We start from the raw sequence: 14,498 nt of genomic DNA, 5'->3' as shown, positions 1-14,498 counted from the left end.
ATATGGGAACAAAGAAACAGAGAGAATGACTATCCATGGAAGACTTGGCATTCATTGAGAAGTTTCCAGACATCATCAAGTGGGAGATTTTGAAGAAGCTTCAGGAGTCTTTGTCTGTGGAGGTTCACGAAGACAATAAGGAAAAGAGTTGGAATTTGTTCGTGGATGCTCAACAACAAGATACATGGGATGCTTGGTGAACTGATAATCTTCTGTTTGTTCAATTAGCAACCCACTAGAAGTTAGTAGATAGAGTGTTTTTCACAACATACACTGTTGAAACCCTCAGAAGCTGGCATTATTATAATGACACAACAACAATCCTAAGAAGAATGAGTTTTGATACTTTCAGAACAAAATATCTTCCCCTCTGTAGTGGTTTGAAAGCTGAATTCAGAGATGTTGAAAAGAAGGAAGTAGAGGAGATGTTGGCGAGAGAAGCCCTCTCTGATACTATCCTATTGAGTCCAAACCAACTGGTTGAAGCCAACCCCCTGATGAATGATGAAATAAAGAGGCAAGCGTTAGAACGAGTCCAGAGGTACGTGAGAAGAGAGAAGACAAAAATCAAAGTTGAGAATGAGCTCGCAACAAAAGCTTCCTTTGACGCCCTAAAAGCACTCTTTACAGAAGTCTTTATGGGGACTCAAGGTCCCCTTCCTAGTCAGATTTGTCCTGGAGATATTGATGACAGGCCAGCAAATGTAGTCCCATTGCCAGTTTTTAAGGGAGAGTATAATAAAGACCCTGATCTTCATGTAGCAGAGTTCATGGTAACATGTGTGGCTAACAATGCCAAAACCCCTGAGCATTGGTTAGCAATCTTCCCCGCCACTTTCAAGGCCGCGGAATTTCAGTGGTATGAGAGACAAGTAGCAAGAACTTTTGGCACATGGAATGACATGAAGTTGGCCTTCCTCACTAAATTCAGGCATGAAGGTTTTGAAGAGCAGATGCGAGAGGAGTTCATGAACCTAAGTCATCCCTCTGGAGAAAGAGTAGAAGCTTATATCTCGTGAATGGAATCCATCCTGAAGAGATGGACTAACCATCATTTGGATGAAGGAATCCAGAAAGGAGTGTTTCTCAGGGGCCTACAACCAGAAGTTTGCAAGTTCGTGGAATTGAGAAGACTAGTCAATCTGCAAGCTGTAGTCGAAGGTGCAAGATTGTATGACAAAGTTGAAGCAAGGTTATCAATGACTCCAGGAAGGGGAGTCTTACCTCCTCCCATGCCTGGAATGGTATACCCACCAAATGCAGTCCCAGGGACAGTTCCCTACCCTTATCCCCAGATGCAAACAGTGCCGCAGTATAATGCACCTAATCCAATGTGGTCACCGCAGTGACAGTGCCTCAAATGATAGTTCAACCACAACAACAATGGCCTCAAACAGTTCCTCCAATGGCGATTCAACAACAGTGGAATCCTACCAACTGGAATCAACAACCCCAAGTCTCAACAGGAGCTTTGAATTAGATCCAGAACAGAGGACCTTTTGGATCGACCCAACCAGTTTATGCAGTAATTACAAACGCTTCCCAAAATCCTACTACAAGTACTTCAGGAGGTGAAAATTTGAAGGAGTACTTATCCAACTCAGTTGCAAGTATTCAGAAGGAGCTTCAGGATGTGATTACAGAGCAGCTACAGATGCTGAAGGTGAATACCGCCAATATATCCACTTCTGTGGGAGCTGGAAGAGATGTGATGCACTCTAATACATGGTGTGGAAAGTGTCATCAAGCGGGACATTTAGCCACTGAATGTATCCAGAAACCAACCATTCTTGGAGCGTTCTGTTCCTACTGTTTGCGGAAGAACCATACAGAGGATATTTGCTCTGTGAAAGAGATGCATGAACGAAGACAGATGGATGAAAATGCAAGATTCAACTTGCTAGAATCCAAAATGACAACAAGGATAATGGACCAAACCTAGGGAACTTGGTCCTAATTTTGGTCCAAGGAGGTTTCCCTCTCAAAGTTACAAAGGATGACAGTCTGGCGGTGGTCAGAGATCAGAGGTGGAATGTTATAGATGTGGAGAAAAGGGACATATCTCCCCAAATTATGCAAACCCTAGACGATCTGTGGATTACAAGCCCTTGTGCAGTCGATGCAAAGGAGAAGGCCACACTGCAAAGGACTATCCCAGTCCAGCCCCTGTAAAGGCCAATGCCACTGATAGCCAACAAAAGGTACAAGAGCCTGCTTCCAAATTGGTAGAGTTGGAAGTTGTTGCTGTTACGCGCACCAAGAAAAAAGAACCAGTGGTTCAGGATGAAAATAAATCTCCTGCCAAGACTGTGAAGTTCAACTTACCTACAGAGGGACAGATCAGTACAGAACAGAACAGTACAGTACAGAGCACTACAGTGCCACAGAGAGTTACAGAGACAGTCCCAGAGACAGGACCAGAGGCCCAGGAGATAGAGGATACAGAAGCACTTCCAGAAACAGAAGAAGTGCCGATGCATCAATTATTAGAAGAAAAAGAAAAGATGAAAATGGGTGTAGCCCCCTTCCTCAGCAGGCTGGAAAAGCCTATGGATCCTATCAAAGATTATAACTTGGTCAAAGACCTAGACACTTTTAAACCAAACTTAACATTCTGATAGTTGTTGATGCTGTCTCCTAGCTGCCAAAAGAGATTCAAAAGCATCTTGACAAGAAGACGTGGACTAAGGATCGCTCCTTCAACAACGACCAAGACCAATAAGGCCGCGAAGCCTGTAAAGGAAGTAGATGTGGCTAATGCCTTCCTAGATCCTAGAACCCCAGAGATTAGTGTATGGATAGAAGGGTGCTTTATTTTAGATGCATTGATTGATGGAGGCTCATTGGTAAACATAATGACAGATGTGACAATGAAGGACTTAGGATTGCAAGGAATTCAACCTACATAGTGGCTTATCAGATTGGCAGACCAAAGTAGTTTCAAACCATTGGACATCCTTCCATACGTAAAAACAACCCTTGCAGGAAGAGATTATTGGCTGACATATTTGGTGGTCAAACCAAATTCTTATGGGACCTCATATCCTTTGCTGTTTTGGGAAGACCTTGGCTTTTTGAAGCAAGATCCAGGACGGATTGGTTCAAAGAAACCCTAACCCTAGGCAGAGGACCCAATAAAGCAGTGTTAAAGCTGTATGGATCACAAAAAGGCAATGGATCTACATCCATTGAAGTCATAACCGACTCCTCTAAGGAGTTAACAGATGGTACATCAGGAGATGAAGAAGCTGTTAAGCAAATCTTTCCTAAGAAAACAGAGGCACAGTCCCTAACAGTGAGCACTGTAAACCAACTGCCAAGGGAAGTAAAATCCTTGTCCATGGGAGAATACCTCCTGCCTCAACTAGAATTTGCTTCAGGATGATCTTGTTGATGTCCCTATAGAGACCTCAGAGACCGAATATCTCAGGGTACTGGATGGAATGACCATGGTGCCATTTGGGTTGATCAATGGACCACAAAGTATGCAGAATCTATATAAGCAATGGATTAAAAGCATAAAAATTAAGTTCATTAGTGGCTCCTGTTGCCCTAACTATTCAATCCAAAGGAAAGATGATGATGATGCCCCTTGCCAACAAAAGCTAGAGCCACCAAAGCCACGAAAAGGTCCGTGCTACATGACATTCCTGGATGTATCTTCTGAAGATGAATCCCTAAGTCCAGAAGAAATTACCACTCACACCAAAGCAAACAAAGCTTTGATACCCTTCCAGCAACCTAAACAGACAAAGGAGTCATCTATTGAGAAGGAGGACACTGGTTCTAGTGGGACATCAGACGAGGATACTACTCTCTTGAAAGAGTCAGACATCTATCTAGAAGCAATCCGTGGGACATTTATCCGTGGAGTGGAAGGTGAAAGACAAGTAACGTTCTTGGATGCTGACGGTACTGAACGTCACCTGAAAGTGGGTCTCAATCTTCCAGAATAAGAACTAGTGGTCCTGCGAGACCTACTCAAGGAGAACTTAGATGTGTTTGCTTGGTCCTATCAAGATCTAAAGGGGATTGATCCCACAGTATGCCAACATCACATTGACCTAGAGCCTAATGCTAAACCTATAAGGCAAAGAAAAAGATGGATGAATCCTAATTATTATACTTTGGTGAAGGCCAAACTATTGAAACTTCTTGAAGCCGAATTCATTTATCCCGTGGCTAACAGTGAATGGGTTTCGCCCATTGTGGTAGTACCCAAGAAGAACGAGAAACTTCGAATATGTGTCGACTTTCGGAAGCTCAATTCGAAGATGAAAAAGGATAATTTCCCCATCCCTTTTACAGACCAACTATTGGACATAGTGGTAGGCCATGATCTTTATTCCCTCTTGGATGGATTCAGCGGTTATAACCAAGTCCAAATCGTAGAAGAGGACCAATCCAAAACAACCTTCACCACAGAATGGGGGAACCTATGCCTACAGAGTGATGCCATTTGGGCTCTGTAATGCTCCTACCACCTTCCAATGAGTAATGATGGCTGCCTTCTAGAATCATCTAGATGATTTCATAGAGGTGTATCTTGATGACTTCTATGTCTATAGTTTGATGTGAGAGCACTGGGGACACCTAGAGCAATGTTTTGAAGGGAACAGGTGGACACGTTACACTTCACATGCAGCTTGGATAATTTTTTAGAACATGTTTTCAGTAAATACAAAGGCACGAAAGATTCAACTCAAGAAAGAGTTAAATACATTGAAGAAATGAAAAATTTCTATCAATGAGTATGTATTGAAGGCAAGGAGCATTGCAAATGCTTTAGCAACAATTGATGCAATGCCTGATGATGACGAACTGGTTTCATCCACTTTGAGTGGACTCAATAATGAGAAGGCATGGAAATCATTTGTTACTTTACTATACATACGGAAGCCATTTTCAGATTTTGATGAGTTTGTCTCTCTCATGATTACCCAAGAGATCAATATGCAGAGTGACTCGTCTGAAAGAAATGGTGAATAGGTCCAAGAATTTTACTCAAGTACAGGAAGGGGACGTCATAGATCCTCTTCGAGAGGTTGTGGTATGGAATGTGCTAGCAATAACCAGCAAGACAGGTTCAATCAGCAATTTGGTGAAATGCAAGTTTCAGGAGGCCAAGGAAATTTTCGAGACTGGGGGAGCTCTAGAGAAAGAGGTGGATGGCAGAATAGAGGTTCTGGAAATTCTGCTATTTTTTGTCATTATTGTGGCAAGAAGGGTCATATTTCAGCCCATTATTATGCTAAGAAGGATGATATTCGCAGTGGTAAATTGCAGCGAGGAAACTATGCATCCTCTTCACAACAGAATGAAGACAAAAATGAGCGCTTATTTGTAATGTAGCATATGATGAATGCAGTTACAGGAAAGGGGACACATGATGATGTATGGTATGTTGATTCAAGTACATCTAATCATATGACCAGTCATGTTAAATGGTTTGGAGAGATGCAGGAGTTACAAAATCCAGATTATGTGCAGACGGGTGATGATTCATGCCACCCTATTTCACACATTGGAAAGTTTCCCTTGTCATTGCATGATGGCCAGACAAAGAGTCTGATAGATGTATTAGATGTGCCATCAATCACAAAGAATCTAGTATCTGTTGGCCAAATGGTAGAGCAGGGGTTGCAGGTCCGATTCAATGCAAAAGGTTGTTTTGTAGAAAACTTTAATGATAAGTGTAGGTTGGTCGCAAAAGGAAGTAGAGTTGGCCATATGTTCACTTTAGATGCTGGAATTCCTACAATGAATGCTGCTATGTATGCTAAAGGAAAAGGAGTAGTTGCAGATATTGAAATATGGCATAAATGTATTGGATATGTAAATGTGCAAAGGCTAAAATGAATGCAGTCTAGAGGATTGATTACAAGGTTGCCTTCTTTTAGAGTTGCAAAATTGCATAAAGTTTGTGAAGCATGCCAATTTGGTAAGCAAGCCAGATAGCCCTTTTTGCATTACAGAGAAGTGAGAAAAAATATACTTCATGAAGTGCATATAAATGTTTGGGAGCCTACACAAAATGTTTCTCTTGGTGACAACAAATACTTTGTCACATTTATTGATGACTGTTCAAGGAAGCTATGGGTATATTTCATGAAGGAAAAGAGTGATGTATTTGAGCACTTCAAATCTTTCAAGGCACCTGTTGAAACAGAAACAGGCTTGAAAGTGAAGTGCTTGAGATGAGATGGAGGGGGAGAGTACCTCTCTAATGAGTTTAGTGGCTTCTTGAGGACTCATGGGATAAAAAGGCAATTTACTTGCAGGTATACCCCATAGCAAAATGGGGTTATAGAAAGAAAAAATAGACATATTACAAAAGTTGCACGGGCATTAATGGCTGAAAAGAATATGCCAAATCATTTTTGGTTTGAAGCTATCCATACTGCTGTCTATATTATGAACAGAACCCCCACAGCTCTAATTCATGGGATGACTCCTGAAGAATGCTTTACTAGCAAAAAGCCTGAGACATAACACACTTGAAGATATTTGGATGTGTTCCATATGTTCATGTGCTAGATGAGCTACGAAAGAAGCTTGATCCAAAGGCTGAAAATGGTATTTTTATTGGATATTATTTAGAGCAAAAAGGGTATCGTTGTTATAACCCTCTCACATGTGAGTTCAGAGTGAGCAGGGATGTAATTTTTGAGAAGATGAACAGTTGTGGTATGCACTTGCTAATGATGTATTAGATGATGATAATGATCATGATAACTATGTGTAGAAAGAAAAGCAATAATCACGGAGTCTTAGGGGACCAGAAACATCATCTAGTACTACAGCAACATTGAGCCCTTGGTCTAAGAGACTAAGGAGTAGCCCCACATCTTCAGGTGTATCTATAAGTGTTACAGGCAAAGACAAAGGAAAGAAGAAAGTGTTAGATGGTAATGATGCATCTACTAGTCATTTGGGAATTGATGGAGATTCTAGTAGTCTAGAGAGTTTGGATGATGAGCTTGGTATTCCTTCAGTCAGGACACTAGGTGCACAGAGAGTTCATAGTAATGTAAAGGCTCCATTGAGTGATCCAGTGGTATGCAGGTCTAGCAGGGTTAGATACCCTATTAAAATATTTGGATTTGAAGGTTATGCAGCTCACCATTATGCTTATATGATAAAACTAGTTGAGGATGTTGAGCCTACTTGTTTTGAGGATGTTGTTGGTCATGCTCATTGGGCTGCATTCGAAGCCAATAAGACTTGGGATTTGGTACCCTTTCCTAAGGGTAAGAAAGCTATTGGTTGTAAGTGGGTTTAAAAAGTCATGCATAATGCAGATGGTTTAGTTACTTAGTATAAGGCTAGGTTGGTTTACAAAAGGCTATGCTCAAACATATGGCATAGATTATGAAGAGACATTCAATCCAGTTTCTAGGATGACAACTATCAGGTATGTGATTGCCTTGGCACTAGCCAAAGGTTGGAGTTTGCAGCAAATGGATATTAAGAATACCTTCTTGCATGGTGAATTGCAAGAAGAAGTGTATATGGAGCAACTAGTAGGTTATGAGGATTTAGAGCATCCCACATATGTGTGCACGTAAAAGAAGGCACTGTATGGGTTGAAGCAAGCACCTAGAGCATGGTCTAACAAGATTGGAGAGTATCTTGTCAACATTAGATTTCGTATTTCTGATGCTGATCACTCACTTTATGTGAGAAAGGGAGATGCAGGTTTGGTCATCATAGTCATCTATGTGAATGAATTGATTATTACAGGTGATAATGACAATGGGATTGCTGAAGTTAAGGACTTCTTGAAGAAGAAGTTAGAGATGAAGGATTTGGGTGAGATGAGATACTTTCTTGGTATTGAGGAGATCAGATGTAATGATGGTATATGGCTATCACAAGGGTAGTATGGCTTGGATATGTTATCTAAGTATGGTATGACAGCATGTAAGCCTCTTTCAATACCATTGGAGAAAAATGTGAAGTTGAGTGCCGACGTTGGGGATGAGATAGAAGACCCTATTATCTTCAGGAGGATGGTAGGGAGTTTGATTTACATGACTATCACAAGGCTAGAATTGAGCTATACTATTGGCCTTGTTAGTCAGTTTATGCAGATGCCTAAAAAGCCTCATTTGGATGCAGTTAGATGTATATTGAGATATGTGAAGTTCACTTTACATAATGGATTTTTTAATGAGGTAGGTAAGGATGTATAGGTCTTTGGATACATAGATGCATATTGGGATGATAGCATGTCAGACAGAAGGTCTACTAGTGGATTCATGTTTTCCCTTGGCAGTGCAGTAGTTACATGGAGTAGCAAAAAGCAACCTACAATTGCTTTATTGAGTACGAAGGCTGAGTATATAGGTGTTGCTATGGCAGCATGTGAGGTGGTATGGTTGCAAAAGTTATTAGGTGATTTGGATGTGCAGGGAGATGGTCCAATTGTCATTCATTTTGACAACATGAGCAACATAGAGTTAGTTAGGAATCCAATGTTCCATGCTAGGACAAAACACATTGAGATGCACTACCACTTTGTGAGAGAGAAGGTACTTGCAGGAGAGATTGACTTGGTATATGTCAGCACACAAGATTAGATAGCTGACATTTTCAAAAATGCATTGGGTGTAGAGAAGCTTTGAAAGTTCCAAAGATTACTTGGGGTTGCAGAGATAGAGTTGAGCTTGAGGGGGAGTGTTGAGATAGTAAGCTCAACACGTGCGGACATAGATGATGGACGGCTTGGCTTGATGAGTCCACACATCTACACTTAGGACGTTGGTGGTCATTACAATACTCACATGGCTATTAACTTATCACTTATTATATTTAGTTTGTTACACCTACCTACAACAAGTATAGAAATAATGTTAGTCGATTTAGTGTAGTCTTTTATGCACTGTTTGACTTAGTAGGCCACTTTCCTTTATGTTGTATCTTATCTATACGTTGTGAACATTGTATAGTGTGTGGAAGAAGACAAAGAAATCAGCACGAAAACGTTTTGGCCTCCATCTCTCTTCTTGTGTTCTTAAGTGAGCTTCCTCTTGTGTATACAATGTGTGTTTGGCGCATCAGCTCAAGCAAGTCCCCCCACCACATGATTCTTGACATTGTGTGTGTCTTTTCATTTGTCGTTCAATTTGAATTGTTAGTTTGAAAATTTGATTCCTAGTTCCATCCTAAATTTTTTGTGTTTGCGTTGAGTAGTACTTAGGCACAAATAACCCGTGTATATGTCTATGCATGTGGTAGATCATATGAATGCTTTCTTGTTGTGAGAAGACCGTCAACTCCAGCACATTGAGGCCTTCACCACGCCCTCGTCATGTAAGACAAAAGAAGTTTGAGCATGATAGGGAATCTCTCTCATTAATAGTGCATTGCCACAAATCACACCATTAAGATTGCCCAAAATTTTTCACAATAAGATTTTCATGCTCCCTGCTCCCAGAAGTATCACTTTGGCATGATTTTTTTGTAGCACTACCTAACCTATGCGGTTACTGAGGCCACACTTTACTTTGTGGTAGCTATTAGTAATCTAAGAGTTGCTTTGTTTACGGAGTTAGAAGAATGTACTGCTAGCAGTTCAAGAAGAGAGGAAAGCATGATGAGGTAGCACCAAATTCTAAGGTTTTAATTGTATATAGAGGAGGGTACAAAGAAGCTAGAAGTGTTAAAGGTTTCTAAGGGTATATATGCATGTTGGTGAAGAGGATGGAAAATAATAAAATCCTAAAGTGAACGAGAATCTTTTTTATTAAAATCGTATGAAAAAGTGAGAACTATGATTTGTATTTTTTGGGTGGTTACTGTTAGATATTCTCAATGCCCCCATTATGAGGAGAAGACACATGTGAGCTTGGATATTCATTGAGTCGTGACTTGTATGTCAGATGAGGTCTATGTGACTAGATTACAAAAAGGTGATCATTATGGGTCCAATCTTTGGGCTAGACGGAGCAGTTAAGCTAGTAAAGGGAATATTAGTAGGAACACTTAGAAACAACTATCTAGCAACATGCTAACAAATAGAATCAATACAAGTGCAAAGAAGCTACAAGGGATACCAACCACTAATGCCCTCACAGTGAAACCAGAAAAGGACACTAAAGATTTTTCTTACAATAAGAACACCCCACATGTGTTAGTTTTATATTTTTCTACTAAGACAAAGCATTTGATCCAAGGTAAGGTGGCCCAATCAAGCCACCCCCACCTAAGAGCTTCTTCTCTAGCCTCATGGTGACAACTTCCTAGTTTATCCAAGTAATGGGAGGACTACAAGAAGTGATATTTGAGGAGGGGGAACTAGTACCTTCTTCTGAGGAAATATTAGATCATTTAGCTTGAGGATTTCTTTTTGATTGGTACTTCTTGGGTGTAATTTTGTTTCACTTCCTTGCATGAAATCCAATACTAGTATTTGGGAGGTGATTTGCAAGCCTAGTTCTCCATGTGATTAGTGGCTTTGAATTAGGTTTTGCTTCTAAATTGAGTGGTCTCTCAAATGTTGTGTATGATTGACGAGAATTAGATGGGCTTCTTGGACTTTGAGAAACTCTTATTTGACTATCCTAGACATTGGTAAGTGTTCATATGTGGGGAGTTGTTTCTTCATCCCATGCATTGACTTGAGGAGTCTTCTTTGTGCTAACAATCATGCACATCTTTTCTATGCATACAACTAAGACATCCATGGATTTAGAATTTTTTAAATATCTTTTTATCATTTTAATAATGTTTTACTCATAACATTTATTAAGCATCAAGAGGGGTTTTTAAATGTATGCATATTGATGTATAAACGTTCCTTAGGCTATCTCTCATAAGGTTCCTCTTAGGTCTTGTCCTCTCAAGACTCTCCCCAATTGTATCCTATATATAAGGGAAACCCTTTTTGGCACCACACACATTATGTGCACTTATTGTTCACTCACTTTTGGTTGGTGCTTCACTCTTAGCTCTAGCTCCTTGCAAGTGTTCCTAGTAGCTTGTTTTGGGGTAATGTTATGTGCTCTCCATCATTATTAAACTATTTTACATTTATCCTCATTAAGCTTTTTATGCTTTGCATTGCCTTGTTACTACGCACACATCCTTATGATGTTGTAAGGGCATGCTCTCACTTACTTTAGGGGAGAAGCTTTGCTAACTAAGGAATATTATAGGCTAGTCCCTCTAACCAAGGAGAAACTTGCTAACCAAAGAAGATAGTAGACCAGTCCCCTCTAAACCGAACCAATTATGAACAAAGCCCTTGCCAATAAATCTATATTTTGGTCATTCAAAAATATCCTCCTTAAAGGGTATCCTACCCATGGAAAACATGAATATCAATAGCCATGGCTTGAAATAATCAACATTGGATAGATGGTTAGGCGAGGATCAGAGATTCCTCACATTGATTGTTTATTTGGCTCAAGGCTTTGGCCCCCTTTAAGGGGGATATATTTATTGTTAAGAAAAAATCTAAATTGTTATGCCATCTCTCTTAAAATGGAATCAAATGTTGGAAGAACTTATGGGAGCATAAGGAACTAATATTGTGCCTTTGAAATTAATTAAAAATCAATACTCCTTAATATCAAGGGAAATACATTGATTAACCAAAATCATGTAAAATTTTAAGGACTTACTAACCACTTCACCTATGATCAAGCTCCCTTCAGGCTAAGTTATTTGGTAGATCAAGCTATCTTTTTAGAACATTAGGAGAAATATGAACTCTCTTTTCTATCCCTTAAGGGGTTTCCCTCACCTCTCTCTCTCTAAAAAGAGATTCCAAAATAATGTTATAACAAGAGATCTTCTACAATGAATCAAATCTCATATTTGTATTTTCAATTTATTTCACCTATTATTTTATTCCCAAACTATAGGATAATGACATTTTTCTAAAAATCTTCATAACTAAAAAAATCCAATTCTATTTTCTCTAAAAGCAAAGTCAATCATTGATATACGAATCTTTGATGCTCTCATTACTTTTTAACATTAAAATATATTAGAATCATTGTCATTCTCACTTCTTAAAAGTGCAAAGTTAAAAAATGATATAAAATAACGTACACATCATATTTTAGGATTATTTTTTACCCAGAGACATCCTTTTGACTCAAGAGTTTCCTTGTAAATTTTTATTTTTTTTGGACAAGTATATGCTTGTTCCTGGGCATGTTTTCATTCCCTCTTAAAGCTCTAGTTTTGTCCCAAATTTTGTGTACTCTTCCCCTTCCCTCCAAAATATGGTTTTTTGCATATGAATTCTTTTGAAGCAACACTCAGGACTATCTACAACACTTTCTACCCTAGTACAAGCAATCTCAAGAGTGGTTTTGATATCATTTGTTAAAATCAAATAATCTCTATCTACAACACTCTCTATCCTGCTATAAGCAATCTCCCTCTTATGTTATAAGATATCTTCCTCTTCAACAATCTATACTACAAGCAATGAAGTGATAATGGAGGTATCTTTATTGTTTTAATCTATGTGATGTAATTATTATTCACAGGAGTAATCAGACACAGACCTGTAATTAGTTCTGAACTGCTACGAAAATGAATGGACAGTATGCATTCGGTCATTATTGACATACAGGAGCCTTGTGTTACACTCAGAAGGCATATTTAAAGCACAAGAATGTGTCAAAGCATGTATACATTGGATCTAATGTCTTGGAGCTAAGATTTCTTGCTCAGAACACTCAGATCTAAAAGCCATTGATAGGTTGGAAACTGTCATACACAGTGAATAGCAAGCATTGTATCTTGTTGAAGCAATACATGTCACTTTGGAGCTTCTATCACCTATAAACGTTTATTAATTTAATATGCATTTTGCGGAATCACCCGTTGTGGAATCACCCATGTACACACTAAATTAATGAAACGCCCGAAAAGGATAGACATCCCCATCAACTTCTCGCACAAAGAATCCACTTTGTGTATGAGCCCCGATCATCAAAGTTTACGGAATCCACCGTTGTCGTATTGCTGCGCATTTGAGGTGTGTAAACCACTCAAAAGTTGTGCATGGGATTTAGTACTTTGTACATATTTAGTTGTTGTGATTACATTTATTCTTTGCGTATGAGTATAGTAGCGAGCATGAAGGGTTGATTTCAGTCTATGTTGAACAAGACATTACAACTATACAAACAGATGCAAGAGGAGGATATTTTCTCAAATCAGTAGACATTTAAGATCACATTTCAAGCATGTGATGCCCTCATTGAGGAGGAAGATGTTATGAGCATGGATGGGAAACCAAGAAAAGTTTCTTGAGAAATTTTCCGAGCATTACATGCAAATGCTCACGTGAAGGGCTTCACTTCAGATGTTTTTGTTAATAGCACACTTATTAGTATCTATGGTAAATGTGGCAGCATTTTAGAAGAGGGGAATGAGGAGGAAGAGGGCTCTGGTTCTGACGATGGTTATGTTGATGTCATACATATGCATTGCAACATTAAGAAAGGTGAAACAAAACCTGCTGTGGAAATACATGGTAGCTTCATCAGTGGAGCCACTGAGATTATGGTCGAGTCTGTTGTATATGTTAATGAAGATGAGACCGAGAAGTCTGAAAAACCCTTGGCACAATATGAGGGCCTTCTTTTGAGGAGCTTGATGAGAACCTTCAACGGGCATTCCTGGATATCATAAAAGCCAAAGGGCTTACTGTAAAACTTGTAGCAAATATGGTGGATTATCTAAGGTCAAAGGAGCAACGAGAGTACATGCGATGGTTACACAACATGGAAACTTTCTTCAATTGATGTGTTTGCTATTTGGGCAACCACCAATTTTGGGCGGATTTGGATAATTTGAATGCTATAGAAAACCCCTTGGGAGGTTTTTTTTAACTGCGAAGTGCAGATTACTGGACAGAGCAGTATTTGGGTCAATCTTTTCTGGGACAGTGGCGCAGTGCTTTGAGGGGAAAAAGAGAAGCCTTTGGGCTATTTTTTAAAAGAAGGCTTTTTGGGGAGGAAAGAGAGGAAGTCCAGAACGGAAAAGAAGGGAAGATACATGATGCTCTGGGAGAAAAAGAGTCGACACGCGGAAAAAAAAAAAACTTGACAATTTGGGGCTGATTTTCTGAATGTGATGATGAAAAGGAAGACATGGCCGCTTTCTGAAGACTCTACTGGGATGGAGAAAATGAAGCGCTGGTCACCATATCATCCCTCTCTGTCTTCTTCCAATTGCAGCGCTGACACAGTTCAACGACTTGAGGTGAACGAAGGGTTCGACGAAGTAGCTGAAGGGGAAAGAGTACGTGTGATGGGATCGGCGCCAGTGCTGAAGAGAGTGATATTGACAGTTCAACTGTGGCGCCATTGCTAGCGACGCACAGGATACTAATAAGGCTGCCAAGAAGCGTGAAGCGGAGGCAGATGTCGAAGATGACAGTGAAACTTCGCTCAGAAATCTGAGGAAGAGTATTCGGGGATTCAACATCGGAGGTACAGGGCGCTGATCGAAAGAGGAGGCTGCAGAAC

The sequence above is a fragment of the Lygodium microphyllum genome, chromosome 21, assembly GCF_053477565.2.
Source record: "Lygodium microphyllum isolate KBCC chromosome 21, Lygodium_microphyllum_v1.1.10, whole genome shotgun sequence".
Taxonomy (NCBI): domain Eukaryota; kingdom Viridiplantae; phylum Streptophyta; class Polypodiopsida; order Schizaeales; family Lygodiaceae; genus Lygodium; species Lygodium microphyllum.
This window is presented reverse-complemented; position numbering follows the sequence as displayed.